General features: G+C 44.0%; 1 long non-coding RNA gene across 1 annotated transcript; it reads right to left on the bottom strand.

Annotated features, from left to right (window-relative positions):
- On the bottom strand, positions 1 to 26,600 carry LOC131406986 (uncharacterized). The gene is made up of 3 exons (XR_009220421.1): positions 26,370 to 26,600; positions 1,015 to 1,305; positions 1 to 611 (listed from the first exon to the last, which is right to left on the bottom strand). It is a non-coding gene; the product is annotated as an uncharacterized LOC131406986 (long non-coding RNA).
- Between the last annotated feature and the right edge of the window lie 459 nt (positions 26,601 to 27,059).

The following is a 27,059-nucleotide window of genomic DNA, read 5'->3' as shown; positions in this document are numbered from 1 at the left end:
AGAGCATTTAATATGTAGAGAAGGAACATATTCTATAGGAAAAAGGCAAGTTACAAATATGTTATACACAGAATAATGTTATTTTTTATAAGAGAAAAACATTTTCTCTGCATATAAAGATATAGAGACTGGAAGGATATATGGATAATATTGATATATACACACACGTGCACACACGCAGACACACACGCACATACATACGAGCGTGCTTTGTCCCTGGCGTGGTTACAGGTGATATAATTTCTTCTTTATTTCTATTTTCCAGATTTTCTACAACGCACTTATTTAATTTTGAATCTGGAAAAAAATTAAAGAAAAATTTAAAATACAACAGAAAGCACGGGGCTTGTGCTCCCAGAGGTGCTTGGGGGCAGTGCAGGACTCCATCCACATGGGGGTGGGTGGATGCAGATCTTAGGAGATTCCGGGTCCTATCTGAGTCTTTTGCTTCAGCAGGCAGTCATCCTGTTGAGTTCTGGCACACAGCTACCGGCTTATTTTGTGGCCTGTGGTTCCAATGACGTTTAACTGCCAGGGCTTTTGCTGTCTCATTTTGGTCTGCCTGTTTACCTGGTGCTTCTGGGGCTCCCACTGGGCCTTGCTGGTGCTACCTGAGGAGGAGAAGGTGTGTCTCCAGGTGCGGCACTGATTTCTCCTGGGGGATAGGGAGTTCAGGCCCATGGGGACAAGAGGCTTCTCTGGCCAGACACTTATTGTGACTAGATCCCTTTAACAGTGACCCCCAGCTGCCATCATGTCTCTAGTGGGAGAACAAAGTCTCAGCCCCCCGTGGGACAAGGGGGCTTCCAAGGCCATGCCGCTAGCTATGGGGGGGTCCCTCTTGCCTAAGCCCCCAGGTCCAGAAGCCTCTCAGTGGAGGAGGACAGTCTCAGGCCCAGGTGGAGAGCTCTGCCCCCCGCCGTTTATTTTAGTATGGTTCCCAGTTGATCCCCCCAGCCTGTGGCATATTCATAGGAATCTTGTTCAATATGGGGAGGGGAGGAAAAAGCCTACCTGGCTGCCTTCTGCTGCTAGGCGGGGGCTGGGAAACGCCAGATCTGGGTCTCCTTCTTCTGTTGGGTGGGGGACCTGAGACGCCTTGCCACTGTGTTCTTCCTCCAGTCTTGGAGTCTCAAACCACTTCTCCTTCTTACCACCTCTCAGAATTCCATTTTGACTGCATGTTGTCACAAGTTGTATTGAAGAGAGAAGCAAGGAGATCTGGGTCTTTATCATCTTGTCTGAAACACAGGCGCCCTCCTCAGTCTTCATTTCCTTTTTCCTCCATCTACTCCTTTAAGTTCTCTGTTGAGATATAATTCACTTATTATAAAATCCACCCATCTAAGATGTACAGTTCAATGATTTTTAACAGAGTTGCCAAGTTGTGCAACCAACACCACTATTTAAAACCAGAACATTTTCATCACCCCAGAAAGAAACCCTGTATCCATTAGCAGTCACTTGCCCTCATTCCCCTCTCCCCTCAGCCCCAGGCAACCACTAATCTACATTCTCTCTGTAGAGATTTGCCATTTCTGGACATTTTACCTAAATGGAAACATATAATAAGTGATGTTTATGCCTGGCTTCTTTCGCTTTGCATAATGTCTGCAAGGTTCGCCTATGTTGTAGTATGTATCAGTACTTCATTCTTTTTATTTGCAAATAATATTGCATTAAATAGATATACCACATTTTATTTATCCATTCGTCACTTGAATTTTTAAGTTGTTTCCACTTTTTGGCTATTACGAATAATGCTGCTATGAACCAGGCACATCGTGTGGACGTAGATTTTCATTTCCCTTAGGTATATGCCTAGGAGTGGAATTGCTGGCTCATATGGAAGGTAGTACTGACACGTGCTACAACATGGATGAACCTCAGAAACACTACACCAAGTGAAAGAAATCAGCCACAAAGGACACATACTGTACGATTCCGTTTAAATAAAATGTCCACAATGGGAAAATCCACAGAGACAGAAGGTAGAACAGTGTTTGCCTATTGATGGAGTCAGGGTTGGGGAAGGGGGCCACTTCTAATGTGTACAGGAGTTTTTTGGGGGGTTGATGAAAATATTCTAAAATTGACTGTGATGATGGTTGCACATACCTGTGAATATAATGAAAACCATCGAACTGTACACTTTAAATAGGTGAATTGTACAGTGTGTGAATTATATTTCAATAAGGCTGTTATTTAAAAGGAAAGAAGAGAAGAAGGAAGGAGGGAGGGAGGAAGAGAGTAGTGTGGGGAGACAGGTCTGGGCCCTGCCCCTGGTCCCGAGGGCAAGTTGCCAGTGTCCCTGAGAGCCACACAGCTCCAGCCTCAGTGCCTCTTCTGAAGGAAGGGCTGCCATAAATCACGCTGCGAGGACTGGCTCTGTAAACATGTGCCCGCGGCCTCAGGTATGCACCCCTCCGCAAAGCTTAGCCTTGATTACTGCTTTATTGATCCTCGGATACCTTCTGGGTATTGAGTTGCTTGAACTTTTTCACTTGCCTTGTAAGCCTCCCCGCACAAGTCAGTTGGCCCCATTTCCCAGCCCAGGATTCCCAACGACCCCAATCTTCCTGCTATAAATGTCAGAGATGATAAACTGGGGCCAAATCTCCTGTAGGAAATGGTGGAAACCCTATCTCTGAAATGGAGGGAGGCAAGACTGGACAGAGCTCGGGGGAATTCACCAGAGCTGCTCTGCCCGCAGGTGCCCTGGGTGGGGGAGAAGGACAGGAGGGAAGGATGGAGACTAGATTTGGGAGCTTGCTTTTCTAAAACCCTTCTGTCCTGGTGGCTTGTTTCCACCACATTGTAAAAACAGCAAAGGGAAGTGAAAAATTTTATTAGCAGTTAAAGGCTCAGGATACATACAAAGTAAGTAAGAGACGTACACTTCCTTCAAAGAGAATGTGCATTGAGCAGAGGGGCTCGGGGCAGAGCAGGGTCGCAGGGCCAGCCCCAGAGCAGCAGGGAGTCACAAAGCCTGCAGGTTTGGGAGCCTGCCATGACACAGCAACTTCTTCAGGTAGAGTGTATTAGCAATGCACTCTCTTTTTATTCATTAGCTTAAACAAAAGAAATTAAAGATAAAATGTATATATATGGTTATGGTTCTCAATGCAAATAGAAATGGTTTGGAACCACCTGGTCCTCTGAATTCAGGAGCCTGTCCCTGCTTGTCAATCTCATGAGGTTGGGGTGAGAGGCAAAGGAAAAAATGTCCTGGGAAACATTCTGGAAACTGCAAAGCACTAGACAAAAACCAACATCTTGCCTCTCTCTTGGGGATTTCTTACTCAGGGACCCACCTGAGGACCAGCAGGAGAGGGCCAAGAGCACTCGCTGGCCCTCCGTCCTCCAGAGAGAAGCAGACCAGCCATGCAGGCTGCCCTTCTGCTGGCAGCCCTGACTTTGCACAGATCCCCACATTCAAACCTCTGCTTTGCTAGGAATTGCTCTTGTTAGGGAGAACTTAGCAGTTTTCAAAATCCCCACGTGCCTACTCTTTCATTGGTGACTCAACAGAATGGTGAGTTTAGAAGGGCAGAGATGAGCATCTCCAGGTACAAAGGGAGAAACTGAGGCTCAGAGGTGTTGGAGTCCTACGTGCTTCATCCCACATGGTCTGCCGTCATGGGGAGAGTCACAGGCGGTGGCTTGTCAGAGAGGCCCAGGCTCCCCAGCCCCAGTGCTAAAACCATGACCCAAACTGCCCTGCGGGTCTCAGCTCCTTTGCTCTCCATAACTTTGCCCATGTCTGGGTGCAGTCCTGAGCCAGGCACACTGTGGTCCGGAGGGTCCTCATGCCAGGACCCTAACTGCCCACTGAAGGAGCCTTGGCATTTCGTCACACAGGGATCAAAGCTGATGAACCATGGAGCACACACCCTTTGTGCTGAGGAGGCCTGGCAGTGCAGTGAAGGAGGGGATCAGCTGGGCAGAAGGAAGATCCATGTAGCCAGAAGGAGCACCAAGATGGGTGGGGGTACTTCTCTCTTCTACAAAGAAGAGACTCCTAACATGTTTTGGAAACACATGCTGCTTTTTCTTTTTCCTGAGGAAGATTCACTCTGAGCTAACATCTGTTTCCAATCTTCCTGTCTTTTCCTGAGGAAGATTCACCCAGAGCTAACATCTGTTGCCAATCTCCCTCTATTTTGCATGTGAGTCGCCGCAACAGCATGGCCGCTACTAGAAGAGTGGTGTAGTTCTATGCCCAAGAGCTGAGTCCTGGTTGCTGAAGCAGAATGCACCGACCTTAACCACTAGGCCTCTGGGCCGGCCCCGACACACGCTCAATTACCCACTTTTGATAGAAACGTAAATACAGAGGAATATTTCTCTGTTATAAGGGGAAAAACAATGCAAGTATTTTGATGAATGAGCGCTGACCTTCCGCCCCTTAGCTGGAGACACGAGGGAAGCCGTGGGGCTGGGGGGACTGAAGCGGGGGCTGCTTCTCATCTCTGCGTCGTTGTCCCCACACTGGAAGGCGTGCCTAGTTTCATAAGATGCTCTGAGTTTTCAAGGAAACCTGGAAATGTGTGCTTTTTTATGATGCTTCCCCATTTTGATCGATAGTGTGAAACTTCTTTTCCACTGAAACTCCATGAAGACCAACTATGTAAAATGCATTGGTGGCCAAATTTGACTCACAGCTTTGGATGTCTGCCTGAGGTTTTATGTTACGTCGACTGTAAATGTCTCTCGCTCAGAAGATCACACCAGCTCTCAGACAGTGAGCTGACTTACCCTCTGCAAGCTCACCCCAAAGACCTGGGAGGGAGCACAGAGAGGCTCCCAAATATCATCTTCCTTGAGAACATTCGGGATGCCCCCACTCCCTCCTTCTCTGAGGACCAGCCGCATACATGTATACTGATCAGCTTTATTCTTATGAAATAAAAATGGATTTGTTGGTGCAATTTTTGGTTTCGTGATAAGATGGAAAATGAACTCCTCATTCCAAAAGACTCAAGCATGATTTAATAGATTTTGTTCAAAGCCTTACCCTATTAAGCTGAGGACACAGCTTTCTTAACAAACATCATTACTAGTTAATGGAAGGTTTAGAGCTGACCCCCGAGAATGTGAAGTTAAGGGGCTTATATCTTAATATAAACAGGCTGTGAACTTTTGACTAAAACAGATAATGACAAACAAACCAAGATGAAATGAAAACTAATCAGAGGAGAATAATTTTCTGAATGTTTTCAAGAAGCCCTGCTAATCCTAGAGGATATGATCTCACCCTCCAGCCACGTAGCCTCTGTCCACACAGGGCAGCTGTAGACGCACCGACACAGTGAGTCCAGCGAGCACCTCTTGCTCGCAGTGTGCACAGCCGTGTGGCGCTGGAGGCTTGGCCAGCACACTGGCTCTTCCGCCCGGTCCCGCTCCCTTACAGCCCTTCTTCTCCTGGGTTTGCTCTTCTCTCCTGACCAATGAGCCTGTTCTTTGGGCTCTCCCTGGTGTGCTCCTGCACAACTATATTTTTCCTCCCTGTTCATGTGATCACAGAATTTTTTTTTTTAATGTATTGAGGAAATTAGAATGGGCAAAAATGAAGTTGAACAAATTCATTGACTCCTTCCTTCAGTACGTTCCCCACACAGCAGTCAGAGTGATCCAGTTAAAATTCAAAGATTCTACCACCCTTCTGCTCAGAGCCTGCAATGGCTCCCTATTTCTCTGATGAAAGCCAAGATCCTTCAAATGACCTTCAAGTGTCTCTATGATCTTCCCCCCACCTCCCCCACACTCATATCTGTGGTCTCATTTGTGCTCTGATGCTGAGCACCTTTTCATGTACCTACTGACCATTTGTACATCTTTGGAAAAATATCCTCCTACTCTCTCTGTCCTCCATGTATTCACAGCCACACTGACTCCTCAAGCACACCAGGACCACTCACCCCAGGGCCTTTGCACTTGCTGCTCCTTCCACCTGGAACCTCTTCTCCAGATAGCCACATACCTGCTCCCTCACTTCATTCAGGTCCTTACTCAAATGTCACCTCATTGTGGTTTTGATTTGCATCCCTGATGATGAGTGATGTTGGGCACCTTTTCATGTACCTACTGACCATTTATATGTCTTCTTTGGAAGAATATCTGTTCAGGTCCTTTGCCCATTTTTTAATTGGGTTATTTGTTTTTTTGCTATTGAGTTTTCATAGAAACAGAGAATAGAATGATGGTTGCCAGGGGATACAGAGACATAGGGAAATGCAGATCAAAGGATACAAATTTTCATTTACAAGACTAAGATCTGAGGATCTAATGTGCAGCATGGTGACTATAGTTAATGATACAGTATTATATACTTGAAAGTTGCTGAGAGTAGATCTTAAGCATTCTCAGCAAAAAAAAAAAATAGAGTTAACTATATGAGATGAAGGCTATGCTAATTATCTCGAGCTTGGTGAACATTCCACAATGTATATATGTATCAAATCATCACATTGTGCACTTTAAATATGTTTGTCAGTTATTCCTCAATAAAGTTGGAAAAAATGTCCCTTCCTGAGGCCATCCCTGACTACACTACCTAACACTTCAGTCGAATGCCCCCAGCTCCACCACCCCTTCCTTCCTCCCTCCTCCCTCGTTCTCCGTAGCCCTGTCGCTCTCTGATACGCCATCTGCCTTACATACTACCTTGCTTCTGAACTGCTCCCCTACCAGACCGTAACCTGCCTGAGAGCAAGGATTTTCACCCTTGTGCTTGCCACATGGTCAGCTCTCAATAGATGTTGAAATTTTTATTCCTTTTTTTCAAAACAAACACTGAGTAAAGAGGTACACGTGCCTGGCGAGGCGACACCAAGGAAGCCGGGCGCTGGAGAGAGCTCCGCTCCCCCTGACCTTTATTCCTGGGGGCCTGGGCAGGTCCTTTGCCATCTCTAAGCCTCAGTTCCCTCTGTAAAATGGGCACATTTATACCTACCTGTCTTACCTAACAGGATGTTAGTGAGATACCATTGAAAGAACAGAGTCTAAAGTGCATTGCAAGAGCTATACGCTCTACGGGAGGGTTCCTTGGCACTATTGAAATTCGAGACCAGCTCATTCTTGCTTGTGGTGGGCTGTCCTGTGCATTGTAAGGTGTTGAGCAGCATTTCTGGCCCCCACGCACTGGATACCAGTAGCAACGCCCCTATAAACCCGCTTTCCTGAGTCTTGACAACCAAGAGTGACTCCAAACACTGCAAATGTCTCTGGGGCAGGGGCAGAATTGCCCCCGTTGAGGACCACTGCTCCATGAGGATCTATTAGTTGTAAAGGAAATTATAATATTCATCATTTAAATTCTTTAACTGGTCTGTGCTTCACTGAAATTAAAAATTTACTTCTATGGTCTCCTTGATTGGTTGTTTTATTCATATGAGAATGAACTAGAAGCTGATCCTGGCCCAGGTAGCCCCAGATGGCTCCAGCTCTGACTCTCACAATGGATGTCCCTCCCTCCATCTAGGGAGCAGTAAAATGTTTTCAGAGTTTACATCTCAATTTCAGAGCCTTGAATGGCATCTTCAAAGTACTGGGGAGTCTGTACCAAGTTCCAAAGAAGAATCTAGTAGTAAGTTGTCGGGCAGGAAATGCTTCCATTCTTTACCAGCCACCACCACCATGTCCTTTAGGAAAAGCTCCAGGCGTCTGGAGGAGGCAGTTACACACCCAGGCTAAGGCTGGTTGAACGCAGCCGACTAAATCTGACAGTTTCTGGCAGCCACCTGGCTTTGGGGGCACTTCTGAGGGGGCCTCTTCTTAGGGGTAATAACTGGTCCCAAATTTAACACACTGCACTCAAAATGTTGTCTGTTTAAATTTTCCTGTAACTGCTTTAATCTTCTCCGTGAATCCCCACCTCCAGGAAGTGGAGATAGGGAGCAAGTGAAGGCAACTGTGCCTTTCCAGTCAACAGCTTCTCAATTTGTTTCTGCTTTAAAGAGTGTCTTTTAGGAAATAGTCAGTTCCAAGTTCGGTTCTCCACTTGGGTTGTGGCTCCCTCCCTCTCTTCCAGATGGTGATCTGGATGGGAGCGAAAGCCCTGGCGCAAGGGAAGCGGTGCCCCATTGAGGGTCAGCATGCGGCCTGCTCTGCTGGCCGTCCCCACGGGTTTCTGCTCTGTGAGGTCTGCTCTGGTCTGCGGTGAGGACACTGAGACACCAGCGGTCCTGGCTGCTCTTGCAGCCGGGAGGGCACCATCCACTGCTACTCCCACTGGCTGGCATGGGCCTCTGGCCTTTGTGGCCCTCGGTGCCTCTCTCTTCTAGACACTAGATTGTTGCTCGTCCGCGTTGCACTTCACGTACTCTCACTCGGCAAGCAGGAGGTCTTAGACCCCAGGCACACCTGGCCTGGGCTGCAGGGAGTCAGGAGGCCTGCTCAGATCTGACCATCTAGGCCCCTGGCACTCACTCCCGGCCTGTGTTGAAGCTGACATGGAGCCAAGGCCGGGCTTCTCCCAAGAGCCTAGAGCCTCATTCACTCATTTATTCATTCAACAAATATCTATCAAGTGCTCACTCTATGACACACACTGCTGTAGGCACTGGAGATTGAGCAGCAAACAAAACAAAGTCTTCAGTCCAGTGGGAAGAAAAAGAGAATAAGCGAACAAATAAAATGCACAGTGTATCAGAGGGTGACAGATGCTACAGAGAAAAGTATATCCAGGAAGGCGATGGGACCACTGGGAGAGGAGGGCACTATTCTAAATAGAGTGATGGGGAGGCCTTCTCTGATCAGGTGATATTTGAAAAGATTTGAACGGAGACCTAGAATTAGTCAGGTAAATCGTGAGAATATCTGCTGGAATAATCTTTCAGGCAAAGGCAACAGCAACTGTAAAGGTCCTGAGGCAAGAGCATGTCTGGTGTGTTTGCAAAACAACACAAAGGCTGGGACGGTCAGTTAAAGAAGGCTTTAGAAACACCCAGGTAGATATGGAGATGCCTCAGAACATTAAGTGGCTGGCTTCCCTTATTACAATGGCCTCCTAGCTGGTCTCCCTGTCCCGCTCCTGACTATTCTCTATCTTGAGGACAGCGTCACGGTGACAGTGGGCTATGGAGCTTGCTCTCCACAGCTCTCCTTGCTCTCCCTCTACATCGCGTGCCTGCCTCACCAACTTCTGGCCCAGGAGAGGCAGGGTCTCTTGTTCCCCTTTCAGTCTGTTGGAGAGCTCCCTCACTGTGTATCCTGAGTTATCTCTTTGCAGTATGACTCACAGTAAAATTCTATGATCAGAGTCATAGAAAGTCTCACTCTCCCTTCTTCCTTCTTCCCCAAATCCTGGCTTTGTCTTACAAGATGCCTTTGTGAGAGTTAGAAAACATTGCTCACTTTCAGAGGATGCAGCCGTGCACCATGACATCTTGCCAAGCCACCCCGAGGCTGCATTTCTGCCTCTTCCTCATGTCCTCGAATAAGGAATCCTCTAGCCTGCAGCTGGGTAAAGGCCTAACTGGCTGTCAAGACTATTGATTCCTAAGAACTTGAGAAAGTCAGCTTTGAGACTCAACAGTGATCAATGACCTATGTGTCCTAGAAATACCAAGGCTAAACTTTCCTGGGATAATACACTTTGTGGTGTGGTCCTGGGGATAGAAGATCACTTTTTTCTTTCTTCTCCTTTCTCTCTCCCCTCATGACCAGGACATTTGTAGGCTGTTTCCAGAAGTTAGTGTTCAATAGAATAACAGACGTGGGTGGAGAACAAGGTATACGTGGAGACAAATTGAAGCCAGGCTTGGGCAAAGGAAGGGAACCAGAGGAGAGGATCAAGACCTAATTAGCTGATATCCACTAAAGGCAGTGGGTGTCAAAGACCACTAAGGGTCTGAGATTTTACTCTACTTACAAAGTAACAAGTTAGCCTGCCACAATTTCATGGATGATGGCAAAAGACATGAGACTGCTCCGTCAGAGACAGAGGACTTTATTGCGCACAGCACCGCAAGCAGCATGAGCATCAGCACATTTGCATCAAGTCTCCCTGTCCCCCCAAATCTCACAGCCATGAGGCAGAGAGTCCACGTGGTGACCGCACATGCAGTGAGTTTGCATCACAGGTGAGAAACCCCGAGCTTAGGGAATCTGAATCTTTTATAATGTGCAGTAAGCAAACCTGCCTGATCTTTGCCCCAGAAGGAGACATTATCTTTGCTATACTGGACAGTAAGCAAACCTAGCTCTGGAGGGGCACCCTATCTCTCTTTTCCCAAGCTGTTCTCTGTACAAACATTCTTGAAGAGAATCTGGGGCAAAGGCAGCCAGCGTCTCTGCTCACAAGAAAGGTGAAAAACACACGGAGAATTGTCTCCTAGCATGGCAGGTAAGAACTCAATCTGCAATGCTGGTGGAAATTCGGGAATTGGCCACTGTCGCCCCAGAGGTCCTGTTCTCTGTGAGAAAGGATGAAAAATATCAAGCTGAAGACCATGCTTGTGTCACTAGAAGATAAGTTTGGCCTTTTTGTCTCTGATATTGCCTCAAAAGTAAACAAAAATGGGCCTAAACACAAAACATAGGAGAGACTGAGGAATTTGGCAACTCGAGCATTGCTCCCCACTGGGCAGGTTTTCTGTGGGAAGTCGTTGGTCCCTGGCTGGCTGGGCCAGCAAGCAGCTCAATCCATCACTGACAGCAGCTCTGGCAGCAGCCGGCATGTCCGGGCCTCTGGAGCCACATCTCCAGGCACAGACCAGCCATTAGGTGTTTAGATCCAAATCAACATTTATAACAGCCTTGGGGAAGTTGCAGTGCCCCGGAGACCAAGTAAACTACTATCAATAAAATCATGAATTAAAATGGCACAGAGAAAGTTTTGTAAAATCTTCTGCATATGGAATTATTTTAACAAGAAATTTAGTTTGCTTTTCCTGCTGCTTTGTCTGCTTATATAAGAGTTTTACTTAGTCACTAATTCAGTTTATTTGATTAAATGTCTGTAATTTTTTTAGAAAAAAATTGTTGAGCACTTGCTATGACTTGGTCTTGATTAAGCGCTGAGGATTCACAGATAAGTAAGTGGCCTCCATTTCCTGAAGAAGCTCCGAGTCCTCCCAGCAATGCAGTCTTCTGAAGGGGCAGCCATGGAGGAGAGCAGAAAGAGGCAGAGGTGTGGGCAGAGTCAGCGTCTGGCTTATAGCCACAGAGCACTGACCTCTCTTTATCCACTGGCGTAGGAACAATTCCCTTCATCCTAGCTCCTCATCCCCTACTGCCTCCTCCTTCTTGGTTTCTGATTATGCTGTGTCCTGAAAATGCCCACTTGGGCTGCAGAAAAATTTTCGGGCAAACTGGGCAAAATGGTGAAAGTCCAGGATTACTTGGCATACTCAGAGTGCTAAACAAAGGTTGGGCAAGATGTTCAGACAAATCTACTCTATTTATGATAGGTGAAGAAATTAAGAGAATGAATGAATGAATAAATCATATAAAATGTGATTTCTTGTAGCATATAAAAAAGGAAAGATGAACTTTACACCCATTAGGATGGCTGTTCTCCAAAAAAGAAGAAGAAGGAAAGAGGTGTTGGTGAGGATATGGAGAAATTGGAACTCTTGCGCGCTGTTGGTGAGAATGTAAAATGGCGTAACCGCTGTGAAAGACAGTATAGCAGTTTCTCCCCAAAATAAACATAATAACCATATGATCCCGAAATTTCACTTCTGAGCAATGTATCCAAAAGAAGTGAAAGCAAGGACTTGAACAGATATTTGTACAGCCGTGTACATAGAAGCACTATTCACAATAGCCAAAAGGTGGAAATAACCTGAATGTACATCCACCAATGGAAAGATAAACAAAATGTGGTATATATATATAAAATGGAATATTATTCAGCCTCCAAAAGGAAATAAATTCTGACACAGGTTACAACATAGATGAACCTTGAGGACATTAAGCTAAGTGTAGTAAGTCAGACACAAAAGGACAAATACTGCACGATTCCATTTACATAAGGTACCTAGTGCAGTCAAACTGATAGAGGCAGCAAGTAGAAGGGTGATTGCCTGGGGCTGGAGGGAGGGGGAGATGAGGAGTTATTGTTTAATGAATGCAGAGTTTCAGTTTGAAAAAGTTCTCGAAATGGATACTGGTGATGGTTGCACAATAATGTGAATGTACTTAATGCCATTGAACTGTACACTTAAAAATGGTTAAATGGGAAATTGCATGTTGTGTATGTTTTACCACCATAAAAAAGGAAGAGTAGAATATTCAGTGAGTCATCAGTTGAAAAATTGATGGCATTTTTCACTTTTTAGCCAGATGTTTTGGCGTCATGTAGACACTGCCAAAGTGAAATGATGAAGGATCTGGGAATTGAAGCCAGGACTTTGGAGTCTCAAGTGACTGCGATAATTACTGCATTTCATTTCCTGTATATAAGGCGACTCGAGTTCAAGACCAAAAGCAATATTCCAATGGGCTGTGATTAATTGCCCCTCCTGTGTTTAAATGGACCTCCTCGTGGCTTTTGCTATTGTTCTGCACAAGTAATTAGGGCAGTTTCACTGCAGAGGTCATTCTTGTGCATGTCCTCATGGAGAAAAAAACAAAGGGCGATTTCTGTTCAGCATCTAATGAGATTTCAGACTTGAAATATTTTAATCCACAGTTAGATCATGAGCACATAGGTTTAACTGGGAAGGGAAGAAACAGGCCTGGAGCATGCTGTCGTTCGCTCACACCATCTCGCTTAATTTTCTTAGTAATTCTATGAAGTATATATCATTTTTTTCTTCCTTTATAAATGAACCTCAGAGAGGTTAAGTAACTTGCCCTGTGTCACACAGTAAATGGAAGGATGGAAAGTTGTGCTTTGCCCTGATACCAAATCCTTTCTTGCTTTTTTGAACTCTGCATATTGGCAGGAAATGGAAACCTTGTCTTTCCCTGAATGATGACACTTATTCATTTGCTTATTTATTCACTCAGCCAACAAATAATTTTCTTCACTTCCTGTATTCCAGTGATAGGCTCTGGGGATAGAGACATAAAGCAGTCTGTTGGTACCTCTAAGAAGTTCCATGTTGGTGAGTCAGGTAAGAGAATCAGGTAAAAGACTGTGATTTCTGTGTTGCAGAGGCATGCACAGGTAGGAGAGAACACAGAGGAGGCAGCATAACCCAGACAGAAAAATGAAAAGTAGGCATTCCAATCACAGAGAAAGAACCCCAAATTCCCTGTAGTACCCTTGGAGCCATAAGGGCGGGGTGACCCAAGCGGTAAGGGGAGTGGATTTGATCCTGAGGTGGACAGTGGAGAGAGAGCCACTGACATTCTCAAATGAGAAAATGACAAGAGCAAATTTGCAGTTTAGGAAGATCACTCTGATAATTATATGGAGGCGGGGGGCTGGGCAGGCAAATACAGAGGCAAGGAGACTGTTTTAGTTTCCTAGGGCTACCGTGACAAATTACCACTAACAGGGGGCTTAAAACAACAGAAATTTATTCTCAGAATTATGGAGGCGAGATGTCTAAAATCAAGATGCCCCCAGCGCCAAACTCCCTTTGAGGGCTCTAAAGGAGAATCTGTCCCATGCCTTTCTCTTAGCTTCTGGTGTTACTGACAATCCTTGGCATTCCCTGGCTTGTAGGTGCATCACTGGTGGCATTATGTTGTGTGTCCAACTCACTTCTCTTCTTGTAAGTACACTGGCAATCTGATTGCCAGTGTAAGTACACTGATTACATCTGAAAAGACTCTATCTCAAAATAAGGTCACATTTATAGGTATCGGGGGTTAGGACATGAATGAATTTTTTTTGGGGGGTGGGGATGGGGAAACAATTCAACCCACAACAGAGACCAGTTGGAGGACACTTGCAATTGCCCAGCTGAGACAGGATGAGACACTGAGCAGCAGCGCAGACGAGGAGGAAAGGGGCTGATCAGGAAGTAGAAATGGCCGCGCCGGGTGATGGGATGTGAGAGCCAGGCAGCAGTGTTGGCGACGCCAGGCTTAGGGCTGATGGGGAGGTAAAGGAAGAGGATTAGTGGGCAAGAGAAGGGGCAAGGACGGTGTTCTTTAAAATGACAGAACTCTCTCATGTTTACAAGACAAAATAGCAACATTTGATTGGGGCCCTCAAAATTGTCCAAGTCTGGCTCACACCTCTCTCTCCAGCCTCATCACGCACATCCCTGCCTTCCTCCAATGTGTGCACGTGCAGGCACACACACACACACACACACACACACACCAGGCAGTTGTTCTCTCCATCTGTTCACCTTTCTCCTAGAGCATGTGCCAGAGACGGGGCTCCTTGAGGACGGCGATGTCCTGTGCCTGTCTGTGTCTGCCTGGAGCAGAGAAGACAGGATGTGCAGAGAGGGAAAGCACGGTGTGGCCCCGGGGGCAGCTCAACCTGTTGAATTCCCTTCCTCTGCCCACACGTCACCCTTGGGGAAAGGAGAATTGATCCCTCCTGTCCCTCCACTTCCATAGCATGTCGAGTCTGCTGTGTGCATACAGGTGTTCTGCTTGTTCATCATCATCGTGTGTGTCTGCTCCACCGCTAGAGTAAGCACAGATGGCAGAGTTGACGTCTTACTCATCTTAAATCTCCAAGGCCTCACGGGGCCCATCCCAGAGTAGGTGCTCAAGAAATACTTGATGAGAAAAGCAAATTATATTGGCTCTTCAGGGAAAATTGCTGGAGTCAGCTGCAGGGATCAAGTGCACGGGCTTTGAAGTCAGGCAGACGCACACGTGAAGCCTGGCTCTGCTACTCAGCAGCTCTGTTCACTCAGGGCAATTTTTTAAACATCCTACACCTCATTTCCTGGCTTGAAAACGGGGATCACAACAGTGGGCTGCAGTGAGATCCCACGCGGATAGCATCTAGCATCCTGTCTAACACCCAGGCTTGGAACAGGCTGGTCATCATGTTTACTCTTCTGAGGCCACCTGGCCCTTGTGATAGCCTGTTCCCCTCTTGAGAACAGACTGAGGGGATCTGTGAGTCCCGGTAATGCCAGCCCCATTCTCTTGCCCCAAAGTAACTACAAAATTAAGATGTAATTGAGAGGAACATGCACGGTTCTCCCTCGTTCTATATGGTTTGGATATTGAGCAATCATGAGACATTGGAATGTCATTGCGAACAGTTGTTTCTAGAGGAAAGCCTCTTGCAGGAAGAGTATAGAACAAGAAATGTGCCAAGAGAACACGTGTAGGAGATGCACAATGTGGGTAACAATTGGCAGATGGCATGGGAGCTTGACATAGTGGAAGGACCCTGAGCTGCTGTCTCCCAGTCGAGTCCTGGCTCCATCTCTTATGGGCTGTGAGACCTGGGACAAGTTGTGTGCCCTCTCTGACCTTCATTGTCTCAGCTTTCTCATGGGGCTGTTGTGATACCTAGAAATAAAATATATAAACTGACAAACCCAGTGGACCACACAGTCACTATTCAGTGCACAGTGCCTCTGTTTTTCTGTCATTATGAAGATGATGGTGGGGATGGAGAGAGGCATCAGAGGACCTCAGTAGTAAATACTCTGTGGTGAATCAGCCCCCTGCCAATCTCAGCCTCACTCTCCCTGAGGCCAGGGGTGAGCTCTATTATCTAAGAGAATGTGTGTAGACCTGCCCTGCTTGGAAAGCAGTGTCCCCTTAGAGACCAGAAGTGACTCTTCTGGACCCCAATAGAGCCCCACTCCTCGGTCCTGCCTGATTGGCTCAGTCTGGGTAACAGGCAAGCTGGGGCTGCAAACCCCACAGGGAGAGTCATGTTGGAGGGAGGTGAGAGAGGGAGAGCGAGGCTGGAACCAAACTCAAAAAGGACCCAGGAAGCCAACCAGTGGGTGGGATGGGGGAGGATGAGCGTTTGGAGTCGTGGGTTTGGGGAAGGAGAGAGCAAGTCACCCCAAACAACTGTGTGCTGACTGAAATTTTTATTTGGGCAACTTTAGAAGTGTTTGCAGGAGGCCTACAAAGTAACACCAAACTGCCCAGTGTCCTAGAGACTTGAGAGGTCCTTATTTTAATTCAAATGAGAATTATTATCTGTCTGGAGAGGTCTTTGAGCCTTGATGTCATGAAGTGGAGGCTGGGGAACTTGCCTCTGCTCCTGCTCTGGCATTTTGTAGTTGGATGACCTCGATTAGACCTTTTACCTCAGTGAACCCAGCTCTCTTCTCTGTGAAGACTGGGTTGGAGAACTTGATTTCTTATGTTCCGTCTGACATTTTGTAACATTTAGTTTTGAATTCCCAACCTTCCTTTCTTTCTCATCCCAATTTTTTAAGTGTGGGAACTATAACTTGGAAAAAACACTTTTGCATTAACTTTTTACATCACTTCCTAGACGCTAAGATCTGCATCACAAAATCACCCAGGAAGCCTGTTAAAAAAATGTCCTCCTCTGGGATGGGCCTCAGGGACGTCTGTCAACTTAGCAAGCTCCATAGGAGAATTTTTATGATCACACAACAATTAGCCTATGCTGTCTGAAAGTGTAACCTCATAAAGCAGCTGCTGAAGATTGAACATGATTCAATCCTTAAAAGGCACATCTCGAAGCTGTAATAAAAGCCAAGGTCTGCACTAGCAAAATGAAGCCAAGAGTTGAGAGAAATATGATGATGAAGACAGCATCCATCAGCCTGAGGATGTCTGTGAATCCCTGAGTCTGTGCCTGGGCCACGGGGTTCCACGAGGACACAGGTTGTCAAAACGACCTTGGTACTTGGACCAGCTCTCCTCTCATTGTTGACCTGACGAGCTCGTCCATGCTAGAGGTCACATGAGCTTTGGTTTAGGTACAGGGCATGTGTGTTGAGTTGCTTCTAGGAGCAGGAAAGAATTTGTGCAGAGTCGCCTCCATCCTGCAGCCCTCATGGGCAGGAGCTGGTGGGATCTGGGTATCCTCTGGCCATGGGCAGAGGGACACAAAGCGGCCCACCATAGATCAGACTCTCAACCACGGCCACTCAAGAACAGAGCTCTGCAGTGGCTGATTCCCAGGAAGTCACAAGCTGGACAGATGGCAGAAGTTCAGAGCTTTGTGGCCCCCTTTGAGGAGGCTGGTGGTCCCTGCAACCCAGCAGAGGCAGAATGTGCGGCCCCTCACATCTCCTGGGGCTGCTGCTGGGGTCCTGACGTTCAGCTCTGACTGTGCAGGAGAGAGAAGGTAGCCTCTCAGCAGGTTCAGTTGGCCTCCTGTGCCTCTGGGGACCTCTGGGCTCATGCATGCCAACCTCCACCTGGACATGGCCCTTCTCCAACATCTCTGTGTGTTCAAGCTAGCTTCATGTGTCCCCAATACACAGACACTGCCAGTTGAAAACCTGTGCTTGCTTAGTTGGGAAATTTTCCATTGAAAGAAAAGGCAGTTGGATATGATTAATATTTTAAAGAGCAGCAGCACTAAGTAATATTGAAATCAGCCCCTCAGCTGTCCCTAAATCCATGTTATTGAAGAACTTCTGTGGGCCATTCTTCCTCTCCTTCTCTCCCTATCTCTTTTATCTAGGCCTTTGCATACACTGTTCCCTCTGCCTAGAACACCCCCCACCACCTTCCCTTCACGTGTTTAATCCCTATTCACTTTTTAAAAGAGAAAGTGTTACTTTTAGAAGAATTTTAGATTTATAGAAAAGCTGTGAAGATAGTACAGAGTTCTCATATATTTCACCCTTAGTTTTCTCTGTTGTTAGTATGTTATATTAGTATGCTCCATTTGTCACAACAAATAAACCAATATTGATACATTATTATTCTCTAAACTCCCTACTTTATTCAGATTTCCTTAGTTGTTACCTAATATCCTTTTTCTGTTCCAGGATCCCATTCGGGATTACACATCACATTTAGTCATCATGCCTCCTTAGGCTTCTCTTGGCTGTGACAGTTTCTCAAACTTTCCTTGTTTTTGATGACCTTGAAAGTTTGAGGAATTTTGAACAGAGCTCATTTTGTAGAATGTCCATCAAGTGTGTTTTGTCTGCTATTTTTTCTATGATTAGACTGAGGTTATGGGGTCTTGAGAGGAAAACCAGGAAGGTACAGCACCATTCTCATCACATCATATTGAAGGTACTGCTATCAACATAACTTAGCCTTGTTGCCTTGAACACTGGCCAAAGGAGTAGTGTTTGTCAGGTCTCCCTACTGTAAGGTTACTTTTTTTTCCCCTTTTCCATTCTGTCCTCTTTGGCGATAAATCACTATGTACATCCTACGCTTAGGGTAAGGAGTGGGAGTTTTGAACCACCTCCTTGAAGAGAGAAGTAGTTATATAAGTTATTCAGAATTTTTCTGCATGGGAGGTTTGTCTATTCACCATTTTTAGTTATTTATTCAATCATGTATGAATAGCAATGATCCATGATCTCATGGATATTTATTTTATACTTTATAAAATAAAGTTATTGGTTATAATCAAATACGACTTTACTTATTTTGTTGCCCAAATTGTTCCAGCTTTGGCCATTTAGAGCTCTTTCCATTGGCTCCTGTGCCCCTTGGACATGCCTCCATCGTTGAGTGTGTGCGTGTGTACATGCATGCATGCTTGTGTGTACTTATATTCTGGTATTATGAAGTACTCCAGGCTCTTCTTGTATATATCATGCCCCAGCCTTATAAGCAACCATATCTCCAAGGAGCCCTGGTTCCTTTCACTAGAGAATGGTAATAGAATCCAAGATCTGGGTGTTGTGTGTGCTTGTTGCTACTAGGATGCCATTACTTCTAGGCCCTCTCAACTGACAGTACAAAGAAATATACGTGAGTATACCAACCCATGTATATACAGGTATCTATAACTATTTCTGTGTGTATCCTTCCATATGTTTATTAGGCTAAACATAAGTTGATACTGATATCTCCAACTCTAATCCAGTACCACATGGATCATACTCTTCCCCCAACTCTTGCATATCTGCAACCTCCCACTGCAACAGTGAGAAACCTGGCTCCCACTATGTGTCATCCATTAACTATTTGGTTCCAGTATACTTGTGTAGTCGTTTCAGAATTGTTAACCCATACCACTGTGGGAAACAACTTTACCAGCTAGAGCACAGTACTTATGTACAGATCCTTTTGCCTTTAGTCTTACAGACCACATTCATTTCCAAAGTTACTTAGGTCAGCACTTTCTTTCCCTATTCTGTTCAGTGAAGTTGTTTCGTACGTGTATAACACAATTACAGTAGTTACTTTTTTTTCCGTAGTGTGAAGTTCATTGTGGCATCCACTGAGCTCCTAGTTGATTTTTTTAATTTGTATACATTAAAGTCTAATTTTCATTCTGTAATGTTCTATGGGCTTTGACAAATGCATAGTGCTGTATACCCATCATTACAGTATCATAAAGAATAGTTTCACCACTCTAAAAGATCCTCTAAAAGATCCCCTATGTTTGGCCTATTCAATCCTTCTGCCTCCCCAAACTTCTGGCAACCACTAATCTGTTTACTAACTCTATTGCTTTGCCTTTTCCAGAGTGTCTTAAAAATGAAATAAAAAATTTTAGACAACAGTGGAGAGAAATTGTGCCTGAGCATGGATTATACCCAGAGGCTTACTTATCCCTGATTTAGATGAGGAGTTTGAGAGTTTTGACTTGATGAGACTTAGATGAAATTTTGGACTTGGGTTGAAGCTGTAATAGATTGAGACTGTAAGGACATTGGCATGGGGCAAATGTATTTTGCACGTAGGGTGGAGATGCTTTGAGGCCAGAGGGTGAAGTGTGACAAGCAAAATAATATCTCCCAAAGATCTGGAATGTGTAAGTATGCTATCTTGCACGGAATAAGGGACTTTGTAGATATGATTAGGTTAAGGATCTTGAGATGGTGAGATTATCATGGATTATCAGGATATTAGAGTGGGCCCAATCTAATCATATTGGCTCTTACAAGTGAAAGAAGAAGGCAGGAGGGTCAGATCAGAGTGATGTGATATTAGAAAGACTCAACTAAACATTTCTGGCTTTGAAGACAGAAGAGGGCCATGAGCCAAGGAATCTGGGCAGACTATAAAGCTGGAACAGGAAAAAATAAATAAAAGAATTCTCCCCTGGAGGTTCCAGAAAGGAATGAAGCCTTGCCAACACCTTGATTTTATCCCAGCGAGACTCCTTTTGAACTTCTAACATCTAGAACGGTCAGATAATAAATTTGTGTGTGTTAAGCCAGTAAGTTTGTGGCTACCTCAGGAATAGGAGACTAATTCAAGACCTATGATCCGTTAGAGTTAATTCTTGTGTAAGGTGTAAGGTGTAAGGTTTCTGTCTGGGTTCGTTATTTACATACAGACATTTGATTATTCCAGCAGCATTTGTTGAAAAGACTACCCTTTTTCCATTGAATCGCCTTTGTCAAAGATTAGTTGACTATATTTGTTGGGTCTATTGCTGGGCTCTGTATTATGTTCCATTGATCTATGTGTCTATTATTTTGCCAATACTCAATTGTCTTGATAGCTGTAGCTTTACAGTAAGACTTGAAATCAGGTAGCATGAGTCCTCCAAGTCCTCCTTTGTTCTTCTTTAATGTTGGTTATTCTAAATCTTTTGCCTTTCTATATAAATTTTAGAATTAGGTTGTTGATATCTACAAAATAGATTGCGAGAATTTTGATTGGGATTATGTAGAATCTAAAGATCAAGTTACGAAGAATTGACATCGTAACAATATTGAGTCTTCTGATATATGAATATTGACTACTTCCCATTTATTGAAATCTTTTATTCCTGTGGTAAAATTTTTGTAGATTTCTGCACACAGATATTGTACATATTTGCTAGATTTACAACTAAATACTTCATTTTTTGGTGCTATTGTAAAGAGTATTTTTATTTGTTTGTTTTATTTCAAGTTCCAATTGTTCATTGCTAGTATATAGGAAAGAAATTGACTCTTGTATATTGGCCTTGTATCCTGCTACCTTCTTTTACTTGCTTATTTGTTCCAGGGTCTTGTTTTTGTTTTTGTAGATTCTTTGATACTTTCTACTTAGAGAGTCATGCCATATGTGAATAAAGACAGTTTTATTACTACCTTTCAAATCTCCACACCATTTATTTCTTTCCTTGTCTTATTGCACTGGCTAGAATTTCTAGTATGATGTTGAATGGGAATGTTGAGAGAGGACATCTTTGCCTTTTTTCCAATCTTGGGGGGAAAACATCAGGCTTTCAATATTAAGTATTGTATTAGGGGTAGGTTTTTCATATATACTCTTTATTAAGTTAAGGAAGGTTCCTCCTATTCTTAGTTTGCTGGGGATTTTTATCATGAATGGGTATTGAATTTTGTCATATGCTTTTCTGCATCAATTGATATGATTACATGTTTTTCTTATCCAGATTGTTAATATGATTAATTCTGCTGATTGATTTATTAATATTGAAAAAGCCTTACATTGCTGAATTGAATGCCACTTGATTGTGATGTGTTAGCCTTCTTAGAGATTGCTTAATTAATTTTCTAATATTTTGTTAAGGATTTTTGCAGCTATGTTCTTTAGAAATATTGTTCTGTAGTTTTCTTGTAATATTTTTCTCTGGCTTTGGTATTAGAGTAATGCTGTCCTCAAAAAAATAGGTTAGGAAGTATTCCCTCCATTTTTAGTTTCTAAAAGAGATTGTGGAGAATTGATATTATTTCTTCCTTAAATATTTGGTAGAATTTACCAGTGAAATCATGTGGGCCTGGTACTTTCTTTCCTTTTTCCTTTTTCTTCTGGAAGTTTTTTCATTATTAATTCAAGTTATTTAATAAATATCTATTCAGGTTATTTATTTCTCTTTGAGTGAGATTTGGTAGTTTGAGTTTTTCAAGTAATCATGTATTTCATTAAAGTTATTGAATTTGTGGACAAAGTGTTCTTTATGGTGTCTTTCTTACTATTCATTTAATGTCCATGGGATCAGTAGTGATAACTTCTCTTTAATTTCTAATATTGGTAATTTGTATCTTCTCTCCTTATTTCTTTGTTAGTTTGGCTAGAGGTTAACCAATTCTATTGATCTTTTAAAAGAACCAGATTTGATTTTGTTGATTTTTTTCCTCTTTTCAACTTCATTGATATTTACTCTAATTTTTAATATTTTCTTTCTTCTGCTTGCTTTAGGTATAATTTACCCTTTTCTCTAGTTTCCCAACATAGAAGCTTAGGTAATTTATTTTAGATTTTTCTTCTCTTTGAATAGTTGCATTTAATGTTATAAATTTTCCTGTAATAACAACTTTATCTGCATCCTCAAAGTTTTGATAAGTTGTATTTTAATTTTCATTTAATTAAAAATATATTTTTAATTTTTGTGACTTATTTCACTCATGGGTTATTTAGAATCATGCTGTTTAATTTCCAAGTATTTAGGAATTTTCCAGCTATCTGTTACTGATCTCCAGTTTAATCTCCTTGTGGTATAGGAACATACTTGGTAAAATTTTTATTCTTTAAAATTTTTAAGACTTGTTTTATGGCTAGAATTTGTCTCTGTTAATGAATATTACATGTGAGCTTGAGAAGAATGTATATTCTGCTGTTGTTGGAAGAAATATTCTAAAAATGTCAATTAGATCAAGTTGATCATAGTGCTCTTCAGGTCATCTTATTGATTTTATCCTTACTGATTTTCTGCCTGCTTTATCTATTAATTAATGACAGAAGGGTGTTGAAGTCTTAAATTATAATAGTAAGTTTGTCTATTTCTCTTTTCAGCTCTATCTATTTTTGTCTCATATATTTTCACGTTCTATTGTTAGGTGTGTGCCCCTTTAGGAGTGTTTTGTTTTCTTGAAGAATTTACCTTTTCATTGTTATATAATTCCCTCTTTATTCCTAATAATTTTCTTTGTTCTGAAGTTTGTTTTGTCTGAAACTGACACAGCTATGCCATCTTTCTTTTGATTGTTATTATTACGCTATATCTTTTCTCTATCCCTTTACTTTTAGGTGGTCTGAGTCTTTATATTTACAGTGAGTCTCCAGTAGAAAACATGTACTTGGTCTTGTTTTTTTTAATCCACTCTTATAATCTCTTTTAATTGGTATGCTCAGATTATTTATATGTAAAGTGATGATTTATATAGTTGGTTTTGTTTACCTACCTTATTTGTAACTTTTCTTTATTCTCTGCATTTGTGTTTTGTATCTTTTTTCCCTATATTTTTGCCTTCTCTAATTTTAACTATGCATTTTATATGATTCCATTTTAAATATTTTCTTACCATATCATTAATACTTCTTTTTAAAATTTCTTTTTGCGATTCCCTCAGAGGTTACAATACAGATTTTTATATAATCTAAGTCCACATTCATATAACACTATATTACTTTGCGTATAGTGCAGGTAACTTATAACAGGATATTCCCAACTCCTCCCTTCTGTCTCTTGAGGGCTAGTCACGTGCCAGGCACTATGCAAAGTGCACTGCATGTACGGTGTTACTTGAATAATAATATTCAGCAGCTTTGACATAAACAATCACTACACCCCTTTTACAGAAGATGAAATTGCAGCTTAGAGGAATTTAGTTCCCTTCCTGGGTCACATAACTAATAAGGCCCAAGATTGCCAGAACTCCAGGGCACGGAAGGACTAGAGAGAGCTCATACAGTGCCTGGAGGACTAGAGAGAGCTCATACAGTGCCTAGTTCAGCACCAAGCGCATAGCAAAGGCTCAGTAAATAAAATAACCCACACCTCTAGAATGGTAAATGCCTCAGTAACTGACCTGGCACAGGATGTTTTGTAAAAGGAAGAGTGTAGGTTGGCTGTGGTTTGCTAAACATAACAGGGACTAAAATTTATTTGTTTTTTGTTTGTTTGTTTTGTTTTGTTTTGTTTTTTAATTTTTTGTTTATTGCAGTAACATTGGTTTATAACATTGTAAAAATTTCAGGTGTACATCATTGTACTTCTATTTCTGCATAGATTACATCATGTTCACCACCAAAATACTAATTACAACCCATCACCACACACATGTACCGAATTATCCCTTTCACTTTCCTCCCTCCCCCCTTCCCCTCTGGTCTGAAAGCTGTACTCTTTAACTCCCCTCCTCCCTCATGTTTTTGATATCATATCTAACCTCTTTGTTGTGCATATGTATCCATTACATTCTAATCATGGAAATAGATAATTTTTCCTATTTGTGGTCTTTTCTTTTCCCCTTAAATCAGTCCCTTTAACATTTCTTGTAGCACTGGTTTCTTGGTGACAAACTCCTTTAATTTTTGCTTGTCTGGGAAAATTTTGATCTCTCCTTCCATTTTGAATGATAAGCTTGCTGGGTAGAGTATTCTTGGCTGCAAGTTTTTTCCTTTTAGCACTTTAAATATATCGTGCCATTCTCTTCTAGCCTGTAAGGTTTCTGCTGAGAAGTCAGCTGATAGCCTTATGGGGTTTCCTTTGTACGTAACTTGACATTCTCTTGCGGCTTTTAGGATTCCCTCTTTGGCTTTAATTCTGGACATTTTGATTATGATGTGTCTTGGTGTGGGCCTCTTTGGGTTTATCTTGTTTGGGGCTCTCTGTGCTTCCTGTACCTGGATGTCTGTTTCCTTCCTTAGGTTAGGGAAGTTTTCATCTATTATTTCTTGAAATAGATTCTCTGCCCCCTTGTCTCGCTCTTCTCCTTCCGGGACACCTATAACACGGATGTTAGTGTGCTTGATGTTGTCCCAGAGGTCCCTTAGACTGTCCTCAGTCTTTTTAATTCTTTTCTCTTTTACCTGTTCACCTCGGGTAATTTCTTCTAGTCTTTCGTCCAGCTCACAGATCCGTTCTTCTGTATCCTCTACTCTGCTTTTGAGTCCCTCTAATGAATTTTTCATTTCCAGTATTGTATTCTTCATTTCTGATTGGTTCTTTTTTATATCTTCCATTTCTTTGTTGACATTCTCACTGAGTTCATCTATTCTTCTCCCCAGATCAGTGAGCATCCTTAACACTCTTAGTTTGAACTCTCTGTCGGGTAGGTTGCTCATTTCTATTTCACTTAGTTCCTTTTCTGGGGTTTTGTCCTGTTCCCTTACTTGGAATGTATTCTTTTGCCTCTTCATTTTGCCTCTTTCCCTGTGCTTGTGTCTACGTATTAGGTAGGTCAGCTACGTCTCCTGCTCCTTATGTAAGGATAGGTGACCTTATGTAAGTGATGCCTTAGGAGGCTTCCAGTGTGGTTCCCTCAGTTCTCAATGTTGCAGGGGTGACCCCTATGTGGGCTACGTGTATCCTTCTGCTGTGGCCTGTTTGCTCTCCCTGTAGGCGCCCAGGGAGGCTGAGATATGCTCCTGGCCAGCTGTTGTAATGCTCAGCTGCTTGTAGTTGTTGTGGGCCCTTCAGTCTCTTTATCAGGTGTGGGGAGCCCCAGCACAGTTGGCTGCAAGTTCTAATACCACATTTGTGTTGCAGTATTTCTTTTAAGTGAGTAGGCCCCCACCGTGGCAGGTTGTTAGGCTCAGGGCCTTACAATTGCTGTAAGCCTCTAGCCTGTTAGGTCTCTTGTCAGCTCTCTGAGGATTGCAGCTGGGTGGGGCTGGCCTCAGGCACAGGAGCACCCAATTGTTTCAGGTTTTGGAAGGTGGAGCAAACATCCTATGTGGGTCTTTGAGAAGCACAAGTCTTCTGCGGCTGAGAAGCCCTGCCGCCCGCAGGTCCACACACACAGTCAACACAGTCCTGCCCCGTGTGAGCGCCCCGACCTCCCCAAGCGGACCCAGTCTCTCCACGGCAGGAGCCCCACACACTCTGCCACGGCCGCACACTCTCCATCCGCTCCTTGTGCACACCCTGCACCGCTCAAGTCGGCTCAGTTGCCAGGCTGCAGAGAATCCAGTCACCAATCTATGCAGGCCCACAAGTTGCCTGAGGGCTTGTTGTTGGGTGGGGCCAGTCTCTAGGGTGGGCTGCCTGCCCTGGCTGAGCTGGATTAAATCAGTGCTCTAGCGAGTGGAGCAGACCCTGGGCTAGCAGGCCTCGGGGAGAACTCCAATGGCGTCTGTGTCAGCACGCCCACACCAGGCCACAACAATGGCCGCCGCCAATGTCCCAGTCCCTGGAGAGGTCTCACCCCTCACCGAGATGCACTCAGGGCCTATTAGGTGAGTCTCTTGTCACCAAAGCACTGTGCACCTTTCTTTCTGGTGATTTTAGGATGCTTCCTGAAACAGGTGAGTTTGCGCGCAGGCCCTTTAAGAGCCAGTTTTAGTTTCTTTGTGAACCGGGTTTTCTGGGGGTGCTCCCCAGTGTTTTAGTAGCAGGCACAGTCAGATATTATGCCGCTGGTGTCGATTGTGCTGGGTCCACAAAATGCCCACAGCGGGGGCGCTCCCCGGCTCAGGACCCCGCGCCTCCAGGGAGGGCTGCGTACCTGTGCGCTGCTCCCGGCGGCCGTGAAGCTGGCGGCTTGTGAAGGCGGCGTTTCTCCTCTCCGGAAGGGAGTCTCTGCCTCTTCTACCCCAGTTAGGATTGTCCGTTGTTGCAGGAGTTCCTCTCATCCAGTTTTCAGTTCTGTCTCAGGGGTAATTTTTCCGCGAGTAGTTGTAAATTGGCTGTGTCCACGGGAGGAGGTGAGTTCCGAGTCTGCTTACGCCGCCATCTTGACTCCCCCCTTCCTGTTTGTTTGTTTTTTAAACTCAAATTAACAAATGTGACTATTTTCTGTGCCTCTGATATCCACAGTAACCAGCATGTTAGCTCTGATTTACTGAGGATCAATTTTTGTCTGGCATTGTGCTAGGCAAGTCCTCAGGCCGTCCCTATGACTTATGTTCTAGCCCCTGCTGACAGAGGAGGAGACTGAGGCTCAGAGAGGTAGAGGTCTTGCCAAGGCCACAAACTTTCGGAAAAGCTGAGACCTGAGCCCAGTCTGCCTACCTCCCAAATCCATGGCTCCCCTTATGCAGCAGGCCTGAAATAATTGCTACTATATCCCTTCTTATCAGGGGATGAGCAGAGATCCCCAGCTGCAGCTTCCTGCCAGTCCTGGAGCGTTCGAAGCTTCCTGGATCTGGGCCACCTGGCCAGGGGTCCCAAGGCCTCAGCAACAAGCTCAGGGATC

The sequence above is a fragment of the Diceros bicornis genome, chromosome 6 (assembly GCF_020826845.1).
Source record: "Diceros bicornis minor isolate mBicDic1 chromosome 6, mDicBic1.mat.cur, whole genome shotgun sequence".
In the NCBI taxonomy this organism is placed as follows: Eukaryota; Metazoa; Chordata; class Mammalia; order Perissodactyla; family Rhinocerotidae; genus Diceros; species Diceros bicornis.
The sequence above is the reverse complement of the archived record's forward strand: the minus strand, read 5'-3'. Positions and strand labels throughout refer to the sequence as shown.